General features: G+C 35.6%; 1 long non-coding RNA gene across 10 annotated transcripts in view; it reads left to right on the forward strand.

The window, feature by feature from the left end:
• The window catches only part of LOC135298676 (uncharacterized), a 218,709-nt gene that overhangs the window by 32,850 nt on the left and 165,533 nt on the right, over nt 1-20,326 (forward strand). For all 10 annotated transcript variants that reach the window (XR_010360709.1, XR_010360712.1, XR_010360710.1 and 7 more), the window contains exon 5: nt 14,420-14,646. This is a non-coding gene — a long non-coding RNA (uncharacterized LOC135298676). The remainder of the gene's footprint in view (nt 1-14,419; nt 14,647-20,326) is intronic.

Consider the following 20,326-nt stretch of genomic DNA (forward strand, 5'->3'; position numbering starts at 1 on the left):
GAAATAAATCTTTACATTTAAAGCCTTTCACTGGAAGAGCAATTCAATAAAATACATAACTCAGTGATGATATTAGATGGGATTAAGCATGCTTAAAACATTGCTATTTGTTTCTTTATTACCAACCTATAACATTTCACTATTTACATCAGATATTGAATCTATGCTAGGTGTGAATTGTAACCCACACATGAATTTTCACACGTTGTTATTCTACCAATTCAAACTATTCAATCAAATAATATTTTTTTTTATTCCATGTTAGTGAATTCAACTCAGGTTTGCATGTACAACTGTTTCTATGGTAACTGATTCACTACAAAGGAGGCAATAGCAGTTAGAATAACAATAAAAAAAAGAAAACCAAAATAGGTGGCACAACAAACTAGAGGATAGTGTAGAAATGTTATGAAACTTTATTGATATTAATTTCAGAATGCAGTACACTTGTAAAGAATGTATGGATGCAGCACATGATTCGAGGAAATATTTATATTATGTGGAACAGTCAGTTTAGAGAGTAACAGAGATTAAATTAACCAAATGTTACTATAGTAGTTAGAATAGTGTTGAAGCATAACCATTCCATTGAACTTCTATGTTTGATAGAAAATTACAAGGTTATTTTGTTCGTGGATAAATATTTGTCAGACGAGAGATGGAGTTTTTGATGGGAGAATGAGCAGTTACATACATGTACCAGGCTAGCTCAACCACCTTTCTCAGAGCAGAGGATGCTTAGAGGCTAAGCTACTGAGGAAACTTAAGTCTGAAAAGTTTTTGGTAGTGTTTTTTAAAGTCACTTATTGTAATTTTCTGTTCCCATTTTCTAATGACTTTCATTGACTTATTGGATTCTAAGGGCTAGTTCTTGTGTTTTTTTTCTTTTATTTTATAAATTTGAAAGCTATAATGTCCATTCCAGTGCATAACAACAACAAAAATTTAACCCCATGGTGATAGGGTGAAGCAAGAGTTGATCTTTTTTGCGAGGAGGCAGTAAAAAATATTAAACATTGAGTTTATGCCTAAAAAATGAAATACCAAAGTAGAAAGCAAGTTGTATTTTGTGGTGCTTTTATCAAGCTTATTAGTGTATTTTAGTCTACAGTCTTCACATTTCATTGTGTAGATGCTTCTTGTTGTGGAGAGGTGGAATCTAGAATTTTCTCCCATTAACTTCTTGGGGAAAAGTAACAGTGAATTGAGATATAAACTTTATAGAATGCTTTAGGGCAGCTTCACCAGTGTATCTGAGTGCTAATCACTTCCTTTCTGATGAATTTTCAGGATATCAGTTTCAATGTCTTCAAACAATTTTCTGAGAAATTCTCCACACAGAGAGTAATGCCCACTAACAAAGGAAGTGTTGAAGTCTGGCCTTTGGCAGGGAGGTTATTGTTTGTTACATCAGGTCACAATACACACTGGATTAGGTTAAAAAATAATTGAGACTTCTGGATTAAAGTTTAGTTGAATGATACTGACAATACCAAAGAAATGCTATTTATACGACACATTAATGGCATAATACCTTGCCCCCACATACCTTTATGGAGAACATTATTGTGATACAAATGGAATTTAATGAATACAACCACTGTTGACTTAAATCATACTACTACAAAACAGAAAGTACTTCAGATGTGTTACATACAGTATGTCTCTAATTATGAAGATTTCTGTTTAATATTGTCTGTATTTAGAGTCTAGTCAGTATTCTCAATATTGTCAGTATTTCCCTGTCCACATCAGGAGAAGACATTTTATTTATCTAAAAGGATGAGGTAGGTTCTCCATTGGTGTACCTGTTAAAAATGTTGCAAAGATATAGACTACTAACATAACTTTAGTCAAAAGCATAAAAAACATCACACCCCCATGTGCTGGTTCTGTTGCTAATTTTTTCTCTCTTCACAAAAAATTAATTATTGCAAAGCCAGCACACCTTCAAAACCAAAAAGCAGATGCATGAATGAGTGAACTTTGAATTGTTCTAGATTGAAGCACCCATCCAAGCCAGCAGTTTGGAGTTTTTGGGGTTTTTTTAATTCCTGTCAGTGTTTGCATAGCTAGGAAGTTTTCCTGGCACTTGTTAAAAATATTGCACATTTAGTTAGAAGAGCTACAGAAATGCATGGTTTTCAAAACAAAACCTCATTCAAAAGTTTCCCTGTAGGCACACAGGCAATTGGGAGTGGGGTAATTTGTAGTGATTGGGAGTGGGGCAGCTGAGCCTCATCCCCAGTGGGCACAGCTGTGAGCAGCAGGTGAGCAGCACTGACAGCAATGAGCCAGGGAGTGCCCAGGGCACTGACCAACCACCAAAGGGACAGAGGGCACACAGGGGCAGTGCATCAACATCAGGAGTGCAAAAGGTTGGGTAAAGGACAGGAAAGGCACATGCTTGCAGCTTTCTGAAGTGGCAGGATGTTACTCTGTGCGGGCAGATGCCTGAAGCCTTCTGATGAGGTATGGTGTTAGTTCTGTATGGGCAAATGCTTAAATATTTCTGAAATTGGTGATACTCCATGTGTTGTGGTTCTCAACTGCAGCATTTCCCTGGAAAATTGTTCATTGTAAAGTGGAATTTTCTGCTCTAGCTATTGTGAGAATCTTCAATGTTTATTCAGTAACCTGATTGCAGGCCAGATTCTTCACATTGGAAGAGATTCTGCCAGTGTATACTGACATATAATTGAGTGAAGAGCTATTACTCAAGTGATACCTTTGTTTAGTCAGGGAAGGAGATCGAAGGGTTGAGATAATCTCTTAGATCCTGTTAAATGGCTTAGTTGAAAATAGGTGCAAATTGCAGAGACATTAGACTAATACCAGCTGATGATCTTGTGCTATTGGATTAGCAGTTGAATTTTAGGAATTTTCTTGCTCTTTCTCTTCCTGTCCCCTTCTTATTTCTGTCTCTCTCTACCTCATATTTACTGTGAAGGTTAATAAAGTGTAATAAGATTGGACAGACTTGTTTGTAAGGATGCACAGACATATGAAACTTGAATCTTAATTATTATTATTTACCTGCCTCCACAGTAATAAGCGGAAAATAAAAAGCTAGCTTCAGCTTTAGACCTCCTTCGTATTTCTTCATACCTGGTGATCTTGCACTAGTAAAATAAAATATTGTTCCTTGCAAACCTTCCCTTTCAACTTATTCTTTAAACACAAACCAGTGTTTTGCAGTTATTTATGTGCAGTCTCCTGCCTCTAGCAATGCAGAATTTCTCTGTATGTATTAATCTGGCTTTATTCATATAATCTTTAGCAATCAAGTTTTAAAATATAGGAGAAAAAAACCCCATACTTAATAATTTTTGGGCAGATGTTGTAAAGTGTGTAAAGAAAACAGTCCTCAAAATTTTTCAAACTAAAAGCTAGTTTTCAAGACAAGTACAGATGGTGAATAACTTCCAGTTAACATGCAGTTCCCTAGTAACAGTATTTTTTCTCTCCCAATACTCTGTTCTGGTAAAATAACAAATCCCTCATGGTATTGTCTAACTGCTTTATGCCAGATATACTCCTGGAGATGTGCATGAGTTTTGTTGGGTTATTTTTGGTTTCGTGTGTTAGTGGAGGTTTTTTTGCTTGTTTGGCTTTGTTGTTGTTTTTGAGGCCTTGTAATTCAGTGAAGATGTGTTTGAGAGGATTGAAAAGAGTCATTGACTAGTGATAACTGAATTAAGAGGAATATAGTAACAGAATTACGAATGAAAAGGTTTAGAAAAAGGAACCCCATTGTTTGATGCAACTTGGATAAAGTCATCTGTGCAACATACAGGTGGCTGTTCTGTGAACTCTTAAGAAAACTCCGAGTTCTTTAATTTACTGGAATTAATGTTGCAGTACAGACAGCATGTTTCAATGCTTAAAGCTGTCAATTCTGGATTCAAAATTCACTGTGTTTTGACAGCTCTAGGTAAACTCCTATTTAAAAAGTTGGCGCCACTTCTTAAGAGCATCACCATGGATCATAAAAGATAACTGGTTTACTCTCAGGAGCATAGGGATTTTAAAACTTCAAAGGTGTGTCAAGAATGCAGCATTCAAAATTCCAAAATGCTTCTTGGAATTTCCTCTTTGGCATCAGAGTGAAAATGGTTCTAGTAAATGTCTGTGTCCCTTTATTTCTTCCATCTGTCACTAATTAAATAAGATTTCCTTTGAAATTCTAAAAATGTTTTATTATTGTTAATTACATATTAGCTCATCCTAATCTCATGAGGATGCCAAACTCTCTTAAAATATTGCCTTACTTCTTGTCATTCAGTCACTAGAATGACTCAGTGATTATTAATTAGTACAAGGAAGAGCATTTAAAGGGAATTTTTAATGTTTTTCTATTAAGAATTGAATCAAAGCCTTGATTCTCTGAATTGTATGAAGAGCAAATAACTTGAGGAATGAGTGTCAGGCAGCTTGGCAAAGAAATACTCTATGCATTTAATTTTCGGTTGCTAACTTTGCACATAGGAATTAGAGATGGATGAGCAAGTGGGAGTAGATCTGTTAGGTAATGACCACTAGAGATTGTAGCAAACCTTTTTTTAAAACTTTCTAACCTGTTCCATAGATACTGTGAATGTTGGTAATGGGAACTGAGGTGAAAAATTCTATGCAGCAATGTAAAAAGCAATGTATGAAAAGAGTTTTTCTGGATTTTGCATCTCATTGAAGATTGTTGGGGCTGTGTAAGAGTTTTACCCCTTCCCAAAATAATTGTTCCTGAAAGGGGTTAGGATGATAGCAGAATAGGTTCTTGCCCTCTTTGCATAAGAAAAAAGCATACTGGAATATAAATTGATTTCTCATCTGCTCTATGGTCCTACCACATCTTAACAGGGATATGTTATCTTCTCATTCTTCTGGAAGCTAAAGAAATTGCTGCATGGTTATGTGGCACCAGCTATTGAATATTCATAGCAAATTAGTAGAAAAGTAGAAAAATCTTCACAAATTTATCATCAGTATATATATTTTTTCCTCAGCAGGCCACAAAACAAGCTACCTATTGGTCACAACAGGCATCTAGGAATAGCTGGCAGTGTTTTCAAACATTTGACACTCAACCAGAAGTAACAGGATGGGAACTGCTGTCTAAAGTAAAAATTTCTGAGACTGGGGAGGGGAAAAAATCTTGGTGGTATCATATTCTGTCCAAAACAAATAAAAAAAAAAAAAAAAAAAACAAAAAAAAACCAAACAAAAAAACCCCAAAAACAATACAGTGATATGAAAATTATTTTTTGCCTCCTAAAGCATTCAAAATACAACTCACAGGTTCCCATAGATTGCTGCATTCACTGACTGGATGCCATAGGGTATTGTCCTAGGTGACCCAAAAATTATGCATTCCATAATTTCTCTACATCAGTCTCTGCAGTCTGTTTTACTGTCTCTGAGATGTGGCAACCTGGGAAGTGAAGCTTGTGTGTTTTACTCTGGATTCATGAAAGGGAGGGTGCCTTGTGAAGGTTGACCTAGAACAGAGACTAGATGGAGTTAAAGAATAAAGTAGGGATTTATTAGGAGGCCTCAATGGATCCTTGGGCAGCACAAGAGTCCACACCCAAGATGAACCAAAATGGTCACAAAATGGACGACTGCTCATGGGGTCTCTCACTTTTATAAGTTCTGGTCCATTTGCATACTGGAGTTAATTGTCCAGTTATAGCTTTATCTTATGAAGTCCCATCCTTCTTGTTTTTCACTCTTCAGTCCACCACTGTTTATGCTCTTGGGCCTGAAATTTGTATCAGTTGTCCTTGGTTCCCACCTAGAGAAGGAATTTTTTGTCTCCCTACTCTGTGTAGAGAGCTCACTATCCCCTCATATGGAGCTCAGAGCTACACACTAAAGCAGTTCAGAATCTGAGAAATATAAAAGCTAAAACCTGAGGCATAAAGGGTGTGCTGGGTCCCTTTAAAAACAGGGATGGACACACACCAAGCTCTCTTTTCTTCCGCATATCAGTAGCACTGGAGCCACTCCACAAGTTACTAAACACTGCCCCAAGCTCCAGCAATGCCAGTAGATGTCAGCCCTACAACTGCCAGGAAGTTTTTTTCCAGAATTTTGGCAGCATTGGAGCCTTCTGCACACAATTTTTTTTCCAGGTTTTGATTTTCCCCATTCCTGCTGTTATTTGGGGGAAGAGAGTTTCTGGATAGCAGTCTTGGTGGCTGTGGGTTTTTTTTTTTTTTGTTTTCTCTGTGTGGAGCCACAGGACTCAGCACCTTTATACCTGTTGGTTACTGCTGCTTTTTCTTTGTTAGTAAACTGTTATTTTTTCACTTACTTTCTCTTTGCATTGTCTTTCTCTATTGATAAATGGGAAAGGTTGAAAACAGAGGTGGGGGGGGGGGTGACTTATTTTAGAGTCTCTGACCCCTAAAGTAGTCTTAAACTAAGATGTAAGAATGGTGTCAGAAGGTTAAGAAAGGCTATTCTAAAACTCTTAGGGTATGTCTCTTTTGTTGTGTATGAGCTTCAGAAGTAAATTTATTTTCCTCTGGAATTTCTCATTTTGGAAATTAATTTTTAAAACTTTATTCATTCCTTTGTTACCTTTTTGGCTTCTGGATTTTTGAAATTCTGTGTGTCTCCCATATCTGTGCAAGCAAAGGCTTTGACTGGATGGCATATTTTGTCTTTTTTGCATGCAGGTGTATTTTTAACATTTTCTTAATTCTAGTTGGGTTTTTTGGAAAAAATGTAATCTGCAAATACATTTTGTTTTTGTTTTCGGTAGTTGTCACGGGTGTGGGGTAACAATAAAACTGTTGCATCTTACATCACTTTGCACTGAGCTAGGGCTCTACTGAGACTTAATCTACATGCAACGTCTCTCTAGCATAAAAAAGGTTTTAATAATAAGAGAAAGTCAATGAGCCTCATGTACCTTTTATAAAACATGACACAAGGCAATATAATTAAAACTAAACTTATTTCCTGTGGTGAAATTAACTTACAAAAATGAAGGTGTTTATTTATTAAAAAGGATCTCTGGAGTTCTTGCCTTACTCTTACCCCTCCTGGGAAGGTTTTGATTGTTTGCTTCCTTTCTTTTGCCTTCTTGCTGTGTAATTTAAAACTGATATCTTCCTTGGGGAAACAAAATTTGATTGGAGAACAGCCTGCATCACTAGCTAAACAAATTACCAATGTTTTACTCACTTTTCTTTCCTTTTTCTTTCTCCACCCCCTTCCCCCCTAACTACCAGGGAAAGGAAAAAAAAAAAAAACAAAACACAAACCAAAAAGTATGCAGAGGTTTTAGAAACATTGTAGTGTAGGAAAAATTGTTTGGGTTTTTTTTTTTTTGAGCAACAAGAAAGGCCTTTTCTTTTAGGGTAGGTAGACACATTTTTTAGTAATAGCAAAAGAAATTTGCAGGTGGTTGCTTTTTTTTGTTAATTTCCAGGTCTTTTGGTGTTGAATGTTGGTCTCCTAGTACATGGATTGAATGGGTGCAGCTGCTTTATGTTATATAATGTGTACTTCTGGAAGGATTAAAGAGATCTGTGAAATCAGTGTTGATAGCTACTAAATTTAAAATGGTTGGCAGTGTCCTTATGATGATGTCTTGCTTTGTCTTCTATTTTTTCTTGCTTGATTAAGAAAACAAGTATCATTAAGTGGCTAAAAGGAATGATCAATGCCAAAATCAAGACAGGGCAGTTGTTTCATTGTGAGCCATGGCTTCTATTAAGAAGAATATTGGTCATGAAAGTTATGGGCAAAATCAAGCTCATAAAGTTCAGTTGAATGAATTGAAATCTGAATCACATATAGATCTGATCTTCATGAATTGGATTTCTGCAGTAATATGGGCAGAAGTCTGGGTATTCTTTTCCATATTTTCATAATCCTTTCTTCAGAGGCAAAAAGTAAAATAATTCAGATCTTGTAGTCCTTACAAAGTAGTAGTGACTTTTAACTAACTTGAAAGATTTTTTTTTTAATGAAGTTGAATGCTTATACACTGTCTATAGGGAATAATTGATCATTACATTCTTTCTTTGCAAAATTGTCATGGTTTTCCTGTGTGTGGTAGAACTGGAGCCTGTGAGCCACTAAAAGTTCATATCCCAACAGAAGACAGATTTTTTTTTTTTTTTCTTTCCCCTAGCTGTAATTATTGAAATTGCACTGGGAAATTCACAAAAAAAAAAATCATAGACCATCACTTCATGCAATGACTGGAGGTGTTTCTACCTCCAGTGTTTAGAAATAGGTTGATACTGCACTGTATGTTCTGGTTTGAATGAAGTCCTTTATCATAGTGAAATATTCAAATATTTTGATTGTTTCAAGATATTCTGAGGCTGATATAGCATTTTTAATTTTTATACTTATCTGCACCAGTGATACCTGTGATTTCAGTTGCTTTTTAGTGTTGTGTGGAACATTTGCTAGTATATGGGTTTTTTTGGATATGGAAAATCAAAAAGCAGTCCACATTTTGATTTTTCTTTTCCTCAGACTTTTAGATTGACATTTCTTGCTTTTTGTATACTCTTAGTATAGTCTGGATAACTCTTAAAGAACTACAGTTATAGAAATATGAAAACACTAGGTTTCTCTAAAGATTTAAGTGAGTCAGTGAGGTGGCCTGGAAGACTCATTCACAACCTTGAACTTACTGAAGGGGGCCACACTTCAGATGCAAGAGAGAGGATATTGGTTAGCTTCATTAAGAGGGAAGAAAGCTAATTTTCATTTTACAAAATAAGGTTGGGAAGCTTCCTGTTAATCCATTGGCTTGTTTACTCCTCTGGCTTGAGGAAATAGATAACACTTGGATAGTAGAGCTCTGGCTTTTTTCTGTAATTCATCTGCCTAATATCTTGAGTTAGTAATGCCCCTTATAGTATAAATTAATGAGTTCTAACTAAGATTAGGTGTTTGGTTTCATCATGTTATTAGTCTGAAAATTAAATTTGAATTTATATCACTCCTATTATCTCACTGCATGTTGTAGGCAGAGAGTGGAAATTAATACAAAATAAAAATCTTTTATTTTTAGTTGAATTAAGCTACAATGTATGCAATATTATTTGCTAACATAAAGTTTGCTGAAATTAAAAGGTGTGTAGTTCTGAAATATGGACATAAATGCTTTTTCAATCAATAGTGTGTCACAGCCTAATAATCACTAAATACAGTCTAACTCCTGTGCAAAAGACACTTTTTTTCTAAAAAGATGATGTGGTTTTCCATGAGCATGAGTTGATCAAGATGCACTTTGTCTTGACCTTTTTAGGAACTATCAAGAGGAACCAAAGTGACACTAGAAGTTGACCCAGTGAAATTTAAATGATCCTTAAGCTTTCAAACGCATACAAAATACTGCACCTTTTTTCTCTGGTTCTGAGTATTTTATTTTATTGCCTTGTGAGTTTTGCTGTGTTTGGAGGTTTTTCCCTGATTTTGTAGAGTGGTAAATGAAATGAGCATTAAAAGGATTTTTAAACTTAAAGTACTTCTTCAAGAGTGCTGAAGAATAAATTTATTTTTTCATAAGAATTCTTTTTCATTCCAACATGCTTATAAAGTTTCTCATCTTACAGCTTGTAATATCTTCATTTGCAGTCATCATTTCTCCCTTACATACTGGAATTAAACAAGTTTTCCATGGGCTTATAACTGCCTTGCTGTGCACTTTTCAAAATCTGTGGATATTTAATTGCTGGAGAAGTTAATTTTTCTCCTTATGGAATGTGCCATTGATAGTTTTATAAAGTGTGTCCTCTCATTTTAAAACAATTAGTTCTAAGAAATGTAATTGAATGAAATTAAATTCTTGAGGGAAGTAAACACCAGGGAAGGAGAAGAGCTATTTAAGCTAAAGGACAATATTGGCTCAAGAACTAATGGGTGTAAGCTGGCTATGAATAAATTCAAGCTGGGAATTAAAAGAAGGTTCCTAATTGTTAGAGCAGCGAGGTTCTGCAATGGTTTTTCAATCAGAGCAAAATCATAAACACTCTTAGGAAGGAGTTTTTTTGCTTTACAAAAAAAACCATTAAATTATGCACTTCTCATGGCTGGGGACTGGACTGGAATTTGCTGGGCCTTTCCTGTCCTGAAATCCTGAAAAGCATATGATTTCTGAGAGATTTGTTTACAGATCAGAAATTTATCTTTACATGTCCTGGTGGATGCATAAATTTAATTCCTGTTGATTTTAGACTTAAGATCAGCCCTTGGCACATTTAGTTTGATGTTCTGCTTCTGAAGGGTCAACTCTCAGTTCAAGCTGGAAAAGCTCACAGTTGTTTGCATTTGATAATGGGAATTTAGATATTGAGACAGAAGCTGGAGGCTTCTTGTATTTCAGTTCTCCAAGTTTACATGAATAAATATTTATAATATTTTTACTGATAGTGTAAGTGGGGTTAATTGTTTTTTTTTTCTTGTTACTACAGCTTATTTTTAGTACAAACCTAAATAGCTTGCTAAAAAGTGGAGTAGCCTACTTGGGTAGCTCACATGTTGGTTATTATAAATGAAAGTGAAACTGAATGTATTCTATTTCTGCATTTTGCTGATCTCTCCTCTGTATGTGCCTCAAGTGTTTAAATACTGAGAAATAGCAAAACAGTGTAGACTTTTCTCATTTTAAAAGTGTGCATAGCCTTACTTGCAGAGTTACCCATTCCAGTGACTTGTACTGCCTCTAGTGCTGACTGGGGTAAAGATGATTTCCTATTGATTCAGCTACATGAAGTTCACAGACTGAATTTCTGATCTGTTTTGCACGGAACTTAATTTCTCTTCCTGTCTTTTTTTTTTTTTTTTTTTTTTTTTTTTTTTTTTTGTTTTTTTTGTTCTGAAACCTGACCAGCTTCCTGAGTTGCTGTCAAGCAGCAGACTTCAAGGAGACTGAGATGACTTGCTACTTCTTGAGCACTGTGGCAATCTTTTTACAGTGTTTTCTCCCTTCTTGTGCAATTCTGGCATTTTGTTTACTGTGTTCAGTTGTTTCAGACTTGGGTTTTTTGGTTTTCTTGACCTTTCGTCCTAGCACCAAAACATCAAGTGGACTCATTTGCTAACCTGTGTCAGCTGAGCTTTTGATGTAGTGAGTTTAATCAGAAAAGTTTTCTTGAGGCTTATCCATATTGAGCAGCTGCTTGATTGTAGTGCATTTGGGGAATGGCAGAGGGCCTGTTATTACTTTAACATGTTAAAAAGAGCACCCCCACTTTGTGAAAATATGCTTTTATTTTGTTAGTCAATCTTAAGATGTGCCTGAGTGTTAAGGGTGCACTCCATTAACCTTTCACTTGCAGAGTTGGATTAGAATCTGGAATGGAGCATCAGAGGGCATTTCAAGACAAAGTTGAAAGAATCCCTTGAGCAGTATATGAAAGGCTGGCCTTATGCCATCTGACAATTCCTTTGATCACATTTCTTTTCTGGGAAGGTGGTTTCTATAATACTGGGCCCTCACAGGTATTTTCAGTAAGCTATTATGAATGAAGCAGATAAGCACAGTGACAGTCTTTGAAGTCCATTTGATTGCTCAACGGTTATTGGAGGAGTTTCTTTGTGAGGTAATTTTGTTTACCAAAACAACTGTCTAATTAAATCAACTAACTAAATAACATAGTAAAAAAAAACCCAACCAAACCTTTCCCTTCTGGAATAATTGAGTTTGGGATTAGGTTTCATGTTCATGCCTTATTTACAATTGCAAATGCACATTTTTCATCGATATTTTCTGACAGGTTTGTATTGGATTTAGGCCCAGAAGGCTTTCTGCAGATGCAAGTTTTCCAAAAGCTATTGTTTTAGTGATTTTTTTTCCAGATTTTTCACTGTGTATTATAAATATCTTATTTTCTTTACTGATTTATCTTCATTTCATTCTATCTGAAGACATGCTCTGCAGATTAAAGTAAATAAATTATTCCAGCCCCAGTTATTTTAGCCCTTTGTGAACTGTTCTTGGTTTTGATGTGGTTGGGGACTATGGCTTTCAGTGTTGCATATTTCGATTTTAATATTTATAATCTGTGCTGCCATCATTCACAAATCTGGCATAAACACACGGCCACCTTTCTCCTCTCCTGGTGATTAATAACCTTTAGGATATGGCATTCACTCTCAAGCATGTCTTAGTAGTTTTTAGTCTTTAAGAGATACATTTGAAGATGTATTTTGTAACTTTTAACTGATATTTGATTTCGTTTGTGAACTGAGTTATAAAGATTGATGTGATTACGTAGTAGAATATTTTCTTTTAATTGTCTCTAGTAAAAGAGGAATATAGGCTGCCTGTTTCTGTGGTGCGACTTCTTAGTTTAGTTTTACTAGACTGGCATTTATTATTGCCACTGACAAAACATAACCTACAGTTAAAGTAAAAACGACAGAAAAATAGCACAAGGGGACAGAAGGAAAAGAGTACCTTGCTAAGCACAGGAATAAATTCCTAAATTACGTAAGAGGAAACCATTTCATCCTTAAATGCTGTTTAGAGGTTTTTTTCATACATTTTTCTCTTCTGAGATACTTCCAGTGTCAGTGATAGCTTTGGTTACTGGTAATGTAACAGGCTAGCAGACATAAAATTATCATTAAACATTTGTAGGAAATATTTTTCCACAAAATATTACCAAAGCACAGCAGCAAACTCTCTTGCTTCTCTCAATAGTTTGTAATCAGAACTTTGTCAGTAGTTAAATTTTCTGTTTTCCTGCAGAAGTTAGTTTGTGGCTATTGGATTATTTTTCAGTGACTCTAAAGTTAATTTTATAATGAACATTAAAAATATTGACAGTGGTAAAGAAAAGGATATGGATAATTGGAAGAAATAGTTGTGCATAATGTTTAATATTTGAAATTCACCATGCACATTAATTTCTTTTTAACAAGTTTTGTTAGAAAAATGTTCAGACAGAGTATTATAATTATAGTCTAAGTGGCTCTGGTTCTGGTTTTCTTAAATTAGCTATTTTAAATATGTATGTCTGGTAATATATCATTATGGAATATGAGAAAAAAATTGGATGTGGAGGCCAGATACAGTGCTTCTAAGTGCTTCTTTTCTCTCTGAGAACAAAACCATATGTTTAGAAGATTCTTAATATAAATCAAAAGGTAAAGTGTTTGCTGAACAAAGATAAAACAGTATTTAACTGATATTGGTTTTATTTTAAAAAAACTGGTTTTGTTTTAACATAAACTGTCTGAGTGATCTGTTTAGTCTTAATTCCTGTAGTGTCATTATGTAATTTAAAGTGTCTATAACCCTTTGCCCTTAACAAAACAATCTCTTTTATCCAAGTAGAAAAGACCAAGCTGATAGTCAAAGTTTATTGTTTTTCACTGTAAGTAATGTTTATGTATTATTGCTTTTGAACACATGGATTGAAGATATTTACCAGTGTTTTACTCCCCAAATGCCTGAGTAGGTCAAATGGTAATAATAAAATGCATCCACAAAACAGAGTGCTTTGCATGGGTAGTACTTGTTCCAAACACCAAGCAGTAGCACAGATCTTCTGGGTCATGGGGTGCACTGTTGTCCTGTCACAAGAAACATTTATCTACTGCTTTTCACTATGATCAAGTTTCAAACTCTGTTTTTGATTTTGTACGTGGTCTCAGAGCCTGCCTTTTTGAGAGGCTGTACTGTACAATTCAGTCATGTAATGTGTCTGAGTATTCTGTAAACTAGTGGAAAAAAAGAGCATTGACAATGTATTCTACAAAAAAGTGCTCTCTTCTGCATTTTTTTTCCTATTTCCTCCCTAAACAAACTTTTTTTTGGACAAAATATGTTTGCTGAATAAAAAATCTCCTTTATAGACTGAAGACTCTTTTAAGAACTGAGAGGTCAAAGGCCTGCTTACTTCTCTGTGGAATCCTTCAAGTAATGTGTCATATGTTGTGCTTAGGAAGAAAACCTCTAGTTCATTTCACAGTTATGCTGACACTTGCTCTGTTCCATTTTACTCAGGAATTTTTTGGTGCTTTGTTCATGACAAGTGTTTTCATTTCTCTAATTTGGAGTGATATGAAGGTTTTCTCTAGATAGGAAAAGTTATGTGAATAACAAAATGAATTTTGATGAGGTATGGAAGCAGTGTGTTAATATAAATTATTTTTCTGATACTGCTAAAAGCAGCTTTGTTTCAGTCTAGTAAGAAACAGGATACTGAGATAAACTTTGAACTGCTTCTGCAAATCCTTGAAGTTTTGTTTTCACATTCGTGGTAATGTGGGAAGTTTGGGGATGTGGTGGTTGGCTAGCAAATTTTAAAATGCAGCCTTCCCATATTAGTCCTCTAAATTTCTAATGTTCCTAAGTGTCAATGTATGCCTTCTTCAAGGACAAGAGATTTAACTGTCCCTTGGGTATATGAAATAACAGCTTCAATGTCCCCTCTAGGTCCTGTAAGTCTCAGCTGCCCCCTTCTCAGCTGCCACAACTTCCAGCTTCCTTTTGACAACCTAGGAAATATCTCCTGTCTTCACTGTGAAAAACTAAGTGCAAAAATTTGTCTTTACCACGGAAGAGATGCCATCAGTAGTACTGGATGAAGAGGAGAGGTTGGAGGATGGCGGTGCTGCCTAATTTTGTCTCTGCCACAGAAGGGTGAAATTGCAGAACAGAAGGTAGCATTTCTACTATGTCATTATTTATTTATTTTAGTTTTGCTCTTGGCCATTTGAAAAGGCAGAAGACTATCAATTTGTACAAAATGAAATTAGCAGTTCTGAGAGTGGCTGGCTTCTATGAAAATATCCTTGCTGGTTCTCCTGTGGAGCAGCTTCAGTTGCCTGCCTTCCTAACTGCTCCTAACAGCATGAAACCTGACTTCACCATGTTGAAGCAGACTTTGTCACAGCAGGGACAAGGCAATGTGCATGTGTAGTTGCAAGAAAGCTGAAGGAGTCCCAGATCACTGCAGTCTCTGCAGGGTCCACCTTTATGCTTCAGTAATTTTTCTATCAGTTAAGATAACTGCATCTACATAATGGATTTTTTACATAGTGGTTTGGAAAAAAACAGTCTAAGGCTAGGAGAGAAAAATGAACAGTGTGGTGAAGAAGTGAAAACCAAGGAAATGTATAAATCTGTGGTATTATCTATGTGGACTGCATGTTATAGCTATTGTAATAGGTAATATTGTTATACACACTGTTACACAAAATAATACCTGTAGATTTTGTTACTACAGGGAACTTTATAAAAGCAAGGCTCCACAAATTTTGATCAACTAATTTCTGGGTTAAGGTTAATTTAGGTCAATACCAGATAATCAAAAACTGTGAGTCAAGTCTAGAAAAAAATATGAGAAGGAATTTATTTCCCCATAGTTCTAATTATGGTTTTCCTGAAAGCAGTAGGTGAGAGCAACATGAAGCTATTTTTGTTTTAATACGTGTTACCAGCTTTTATTAACAACTCATATGTGCTTCCAGAGAGACTATTAATAAATTACTCAATAGATAAATATTTGCTTTTTTATAAAAAATGAAGCTAAAAAGGAAATGGCACAAGGTACTGTACTTTTTGTACTGTACTTTTATTGCTATTAAAAAATATTTAGGTAATAGGCAATAGTGAGCAGGTGTGTTCGTTGTTTAAATTTCTTCCTCTGTTTGCTACTTTAATAAATAATTCCTGTGAATAAAAGAGTAGTTCTGCCAGAAGAAAGGGAGGTGAAGAGGTGAATGCTTTGTATAGTAGTGAAGAAATCTGCAGGTTGAAATCTTGTACAAATATTATCTCCAAGAGTGAGTCTGAGCTCTGTTTATATGGGGCATTTTGATACACAGATATGTTTTTCAAGTCCTGTCTGTTCCCCTCTCTCTTTACATTACATTCTCTGCCAATAATCATAGATTTTGACTGTAGTGAGTCTGTCAGAAAACTATTTTTCAGGTTTTGATTAATATCCAGATACTTGGTGTTCATCTGTACTACAAAGGAAACTTGATTTCAAGCAGCTAAGTAAATTCTTTTCTTCTTCAGAGCTACAATGACTTTATGAAATACTGACACAATGTTATATTTCTGAATGCAGCTCTCTTGAGTGTTTTCAGCTGAACAAATCATCAGGCAATTGGTTTTTGTGTTTTCAAAGTGTAATAGCCAACAACTGGTGAAATAAGGCTTTCTGTTTGGTTCTGTGCTGAAAGGGGCAAAACAGTCAAACACTGCAAGTGTCACTATATATGATACTCTAGTGGCATCATAGCAAATTTCACATCCTTTCAGTTTACTTAAAAGAAATTCACAATGCAGCAAGCACCTTTGAATATGTAGGAAAACATAGCATTGTGAATGGAAATAAAGCAAGTTGAAATAAAACTCCACCTTGAAACAGGAAATCCTACTTATGGGCCTGTTTTCCTACAAATAAGGAAAATGTTTTTCAATATGTTTGTAAGCAGTGGGGAGCAGATATCCTCAGACACCAGTATTTACTGTTGTTGGTTCTAAAACATTATAGCACACCTTTATACTGAAATAAAGACAATGTTTCTTTCCTAGCTATTATGTGGCATCTATGGATTTTTCAAATGCTTGCCTTGAATTCTAGCTCACATGTAAAGACAAGTAAATAATCTTAGAGAGGGGAAAATTAATAAGGTATTGCCTAAATAATCCAACCCTGCTAAATGTAAAATTCCCAGAGCTCACATCAGTGTAGGGATAATGACTGTAGTCTTTGTACGCCATCATATTAGAACATATCCATATTATAACACAATGCTGATACTGACAGTGATTAGGTGCAAGAGAGAAGCTGTCAATCTTAATGAGTACATGGAAGTGAAGTAAGAGTGGGGATCAGATTTTGTTTTGTTTTATTGTGTAAATTGGATCTTCAAATCAGCAGCTGAAAAGAAGCAAAGTATTTATGTCAACTGATCAAACCCACTGTTTCACAGCAGAATGGACAGTTTAATATTCCACCATAAGCAGGAGCGATTTCCTGCAGGTCTTGCTTGAAATATGATCATGAGTAGGCTCTGAAGAATGGTACTTTCTGTGCAGTGTTAAAAATGCTAAAGAAAATTAGTCTGATTAATAAAAAGTTTAGTTCATGCACGCATTGCTCGTAAGAACAGAATAACAGTCAATTATTTTTTCAGTACAGAAGGCCGAATACATATTTTACATTTCTGTACCTGGAATGTTTAGTGCAATGTTCCAACGAGGTTATTTCACCACTTATTGCCCCCATTTACTTACCCTTTAAAAAAAAAAAAAAAAACAAAAACAAAAACCTATATTTATGTCACGTGTCAGAGAGTTTGAAAACAATAGCATGGAACACACTAGCATTTTCCCACTGCACCAGCAAGCGTTGTGAAAAGTGGTGGTACCTGGGTATTATTTACTTGGTAAGGCAATGGACATAAAGAAAATCATAAAACCTTCTTCACTGGGGAGAAGGAAATAGCATTTTGTAATGATAAAATATTTTCTGATTGAATATCAACACAGCTCAGTGTTAACAGAAGAAATGTAGGCAGTTGTGATACTTGCTAAAGCAAACTCTCTACTAAAGTAGTAATCATTCTAAGTGGTCAGTTTGATTAACAATGAGCTAATTGTTACTAATTCCTCATAGCCAGACAAGTAGTGGTGACCAAGCTAGCCTGAGCAGGTTTGTGTTTTAATAGGTCATGTAAAGGCCTGATCATCGCCCATTGCAAGCTGCTGTGTAGTTTGCAATCAGCCATGTGGATTCATTTCAGCAAATTGCTGTTTCTGGATTTGAAACAGAGACTCTGCAACATCATCATGTCTGGAATATTCTCATGTTTTGTGAGTGATTTTGTGAGTGATTGCTTTCTCAGTATTATATTATGTGCCCATTTATTTTATATTTTAATGAGTACACATTATCTTAAAAAAATGTTTCTGATGCCATCAGCTAGCTAAATATTATCGCAATTTAAAAAGCCCCCCCCCCAATAAAGCAAGCCTTTCTTATCTCTTTCCTTCCACATATTCCCAACTGAGAATCTTCCATCTATTTCCACAAGTAAACCTGTAATCAGTATTTAATTGTGCCTTCTATTTCATTGTCTGGTTACTTATGTCTGTTGGTGCAGGGTATTTGACAAGATTAATGACACAACTAACACCTTTGTACAACTCTCATTACCAGTATTTATCTTCAAATTCACTTCTAAGAGGTAGTATGGGTCCTTGAAAGTGAAAGCCACTGAATATCTTTTAAACTACTAAGCAGAAGGCTGGAAGCATGGGAAGCATACAGTCTTAATTGAATAAATCTCTCTGGTTAAGTGTAGAGAATATTGCATATTGTGATATTCAAAAGGGCTGGAAAAAACCCTACATAATGTCTGAATAATCATTCTCTGTATACTTCAACTAATAATTCAGTGCTTTACTGTGTTTTTATAAATGTTCTATTCTCAGTAAGGAGAATGTACCTCACTGAAATAACACTATTTATATGTTATAGGAAATGTAGTCAACATTATTATTTATAGTGTTGGTTATTCAATAGTTTGTGGTTTTGCATTTGTTTTCTACTCTTTGCTTCATTTTTCCTGAAAATGACAATGTTGTAGTATGTATGGGTGAATGCTAAAGGGAAAGAACTTTTCCTGTCAAAACTGAATTTTGATAAGTGACAAAGCAAGTTTAATGCTGATGTCCAGGCTTATGGATATCAATCTGAAACAGTTAGAGCTAACCTTGCTGTGTTTTTGGTGGAGCCACATCTCCTGGGTGCTTGCCCAGTCCTGTGAGTTGAAAGGTCAGTGAACCACAGTGATGGGCTATAAACACTCTGCATCAACTACTTACCTATAGGAATAGAAAAAAGGCATGAAAGTCAAAGAAAAATAGGACTAAGTGCACTTTCTCGGCTTGCCCCTTTCCTTTTCAGGAGCATTATCCTTCATCAGTCTCCAATAACCTGTTGCTGTCTCCTTCCATATCAACAAATTATTGCATTTTTGTGCAAGTTTTCCTAAGTCATTGTTGGTTTCATTCCTGAGAGTGCTGTTAGCTAAGATTCTCATGTAACCTTTTGAATTGAGTGAAAAACACTATCAAAATTCCCAGTAGCAAGGAAATCTTAGCTCTAGTGCTGGTCCTGGTAGGGTGTAAACCAGAACTTCTCCCATAGATCTTTGTTTGATCCTTTGCAAGTCACAGCAGTTGTGCAGTCTAGGTAATTTCTGAGGAATTATTTCCCTCATTCATGTGGAAACATCAGTTGCATGGATTCTTAGGGAAATAAAGGTGAGAGATTCATCCTTTTCCTTCAGGATACATAATCTAACTTTTATCTGAAAGTTTTTATTGAAGTTAACTCCTCTGATGCTAGGCAAGATAGACAGGCGATGGACAGGACAATTTTCTTGAAAACCTGAATTTTCAACATTAATTCTGTGAGTTACAAGCAATCTCAGGTTCCTCCTGGGCTCAGGATTCAGCTGAGCAGAGCATTGAGGGAGTCTCTTTGCCCACTGTGCAGCATCAGCTTCCTTGCAGGGAATTCTGCCAGGCTCCTAGAAGGAATCTGTTTCTAGCACACACGTATGTCCACAAATACAAATGTTTTGATACATTAACAAGTGAAACCTAATTTGAACTCTGGATGCCTGATCTTGATAATCTAAGGTGAGGAAATCTTTAGCCTTGAATAAGGCATTCCATAAGAGAAAGTGAGGGAGTCTGAAGCATCTGTTTTGCCAATCTTCTCTTTTTTTCTAGAGTGTAGTTCTTTGTTGCAGTAAGGTAGAAAAATCGTCAAGAGGCTTCATAAAATCAGGCCTGCCCTCCTGGAATCAGTGGCTGGCCTTGTCAAAGCCAGCATTTTGCAAGTTCCCATGTGAAAGCAATCTTGTTGTGAGCAATTTGTTAACATAACAAGGTATTCCTGGGTAAAATATCAGTTTGCACCTGTAGAAACTGTTTTTGCACCATTAGGTAGAAAAATGAAAACTATCTTTTACAAACAGCTGTCCTTGCATGTAGACACAGAGATTTTGAGAGACTAGTCAATACAGAATAACAACTTGCTACTAACGAATAAAAGTAATTGGCAAGAAACTACTAATTGGAGTCACACATGAGGTCTGTAAAACTGTATAAAAAAGAGTTATGTGACTAAAGAAAGGGCTTTTCCACCATGAAGAAAATGGAGTCCAGTGTCATTTATTCCCCTAGATCTTGCCATGTACTGAGCAGAGCACCCACACTATGACAATACTCAGTGTTGTGACTTTGATTCTTATCCCTTTGTTCCTTAAGCTCAGGGGTTCAGATACTATAAGGGTGCTGTAGGAGAGCATC

The sequence above is a fragment of the Passer domesticus genome, chromosome 4 (genome assembly GCF_036417665.1).
Source record: "Passer domesticus isolate bPasDom1 chromosome 4, bPasDom1.hap1, whole genome shotgun sequence".
Taxonomy (NCBI): Eukaryota; Metazoa; Chordata; class Aves; order Passeriformes; family Passeridae; genus Passer; species Passer domesticus.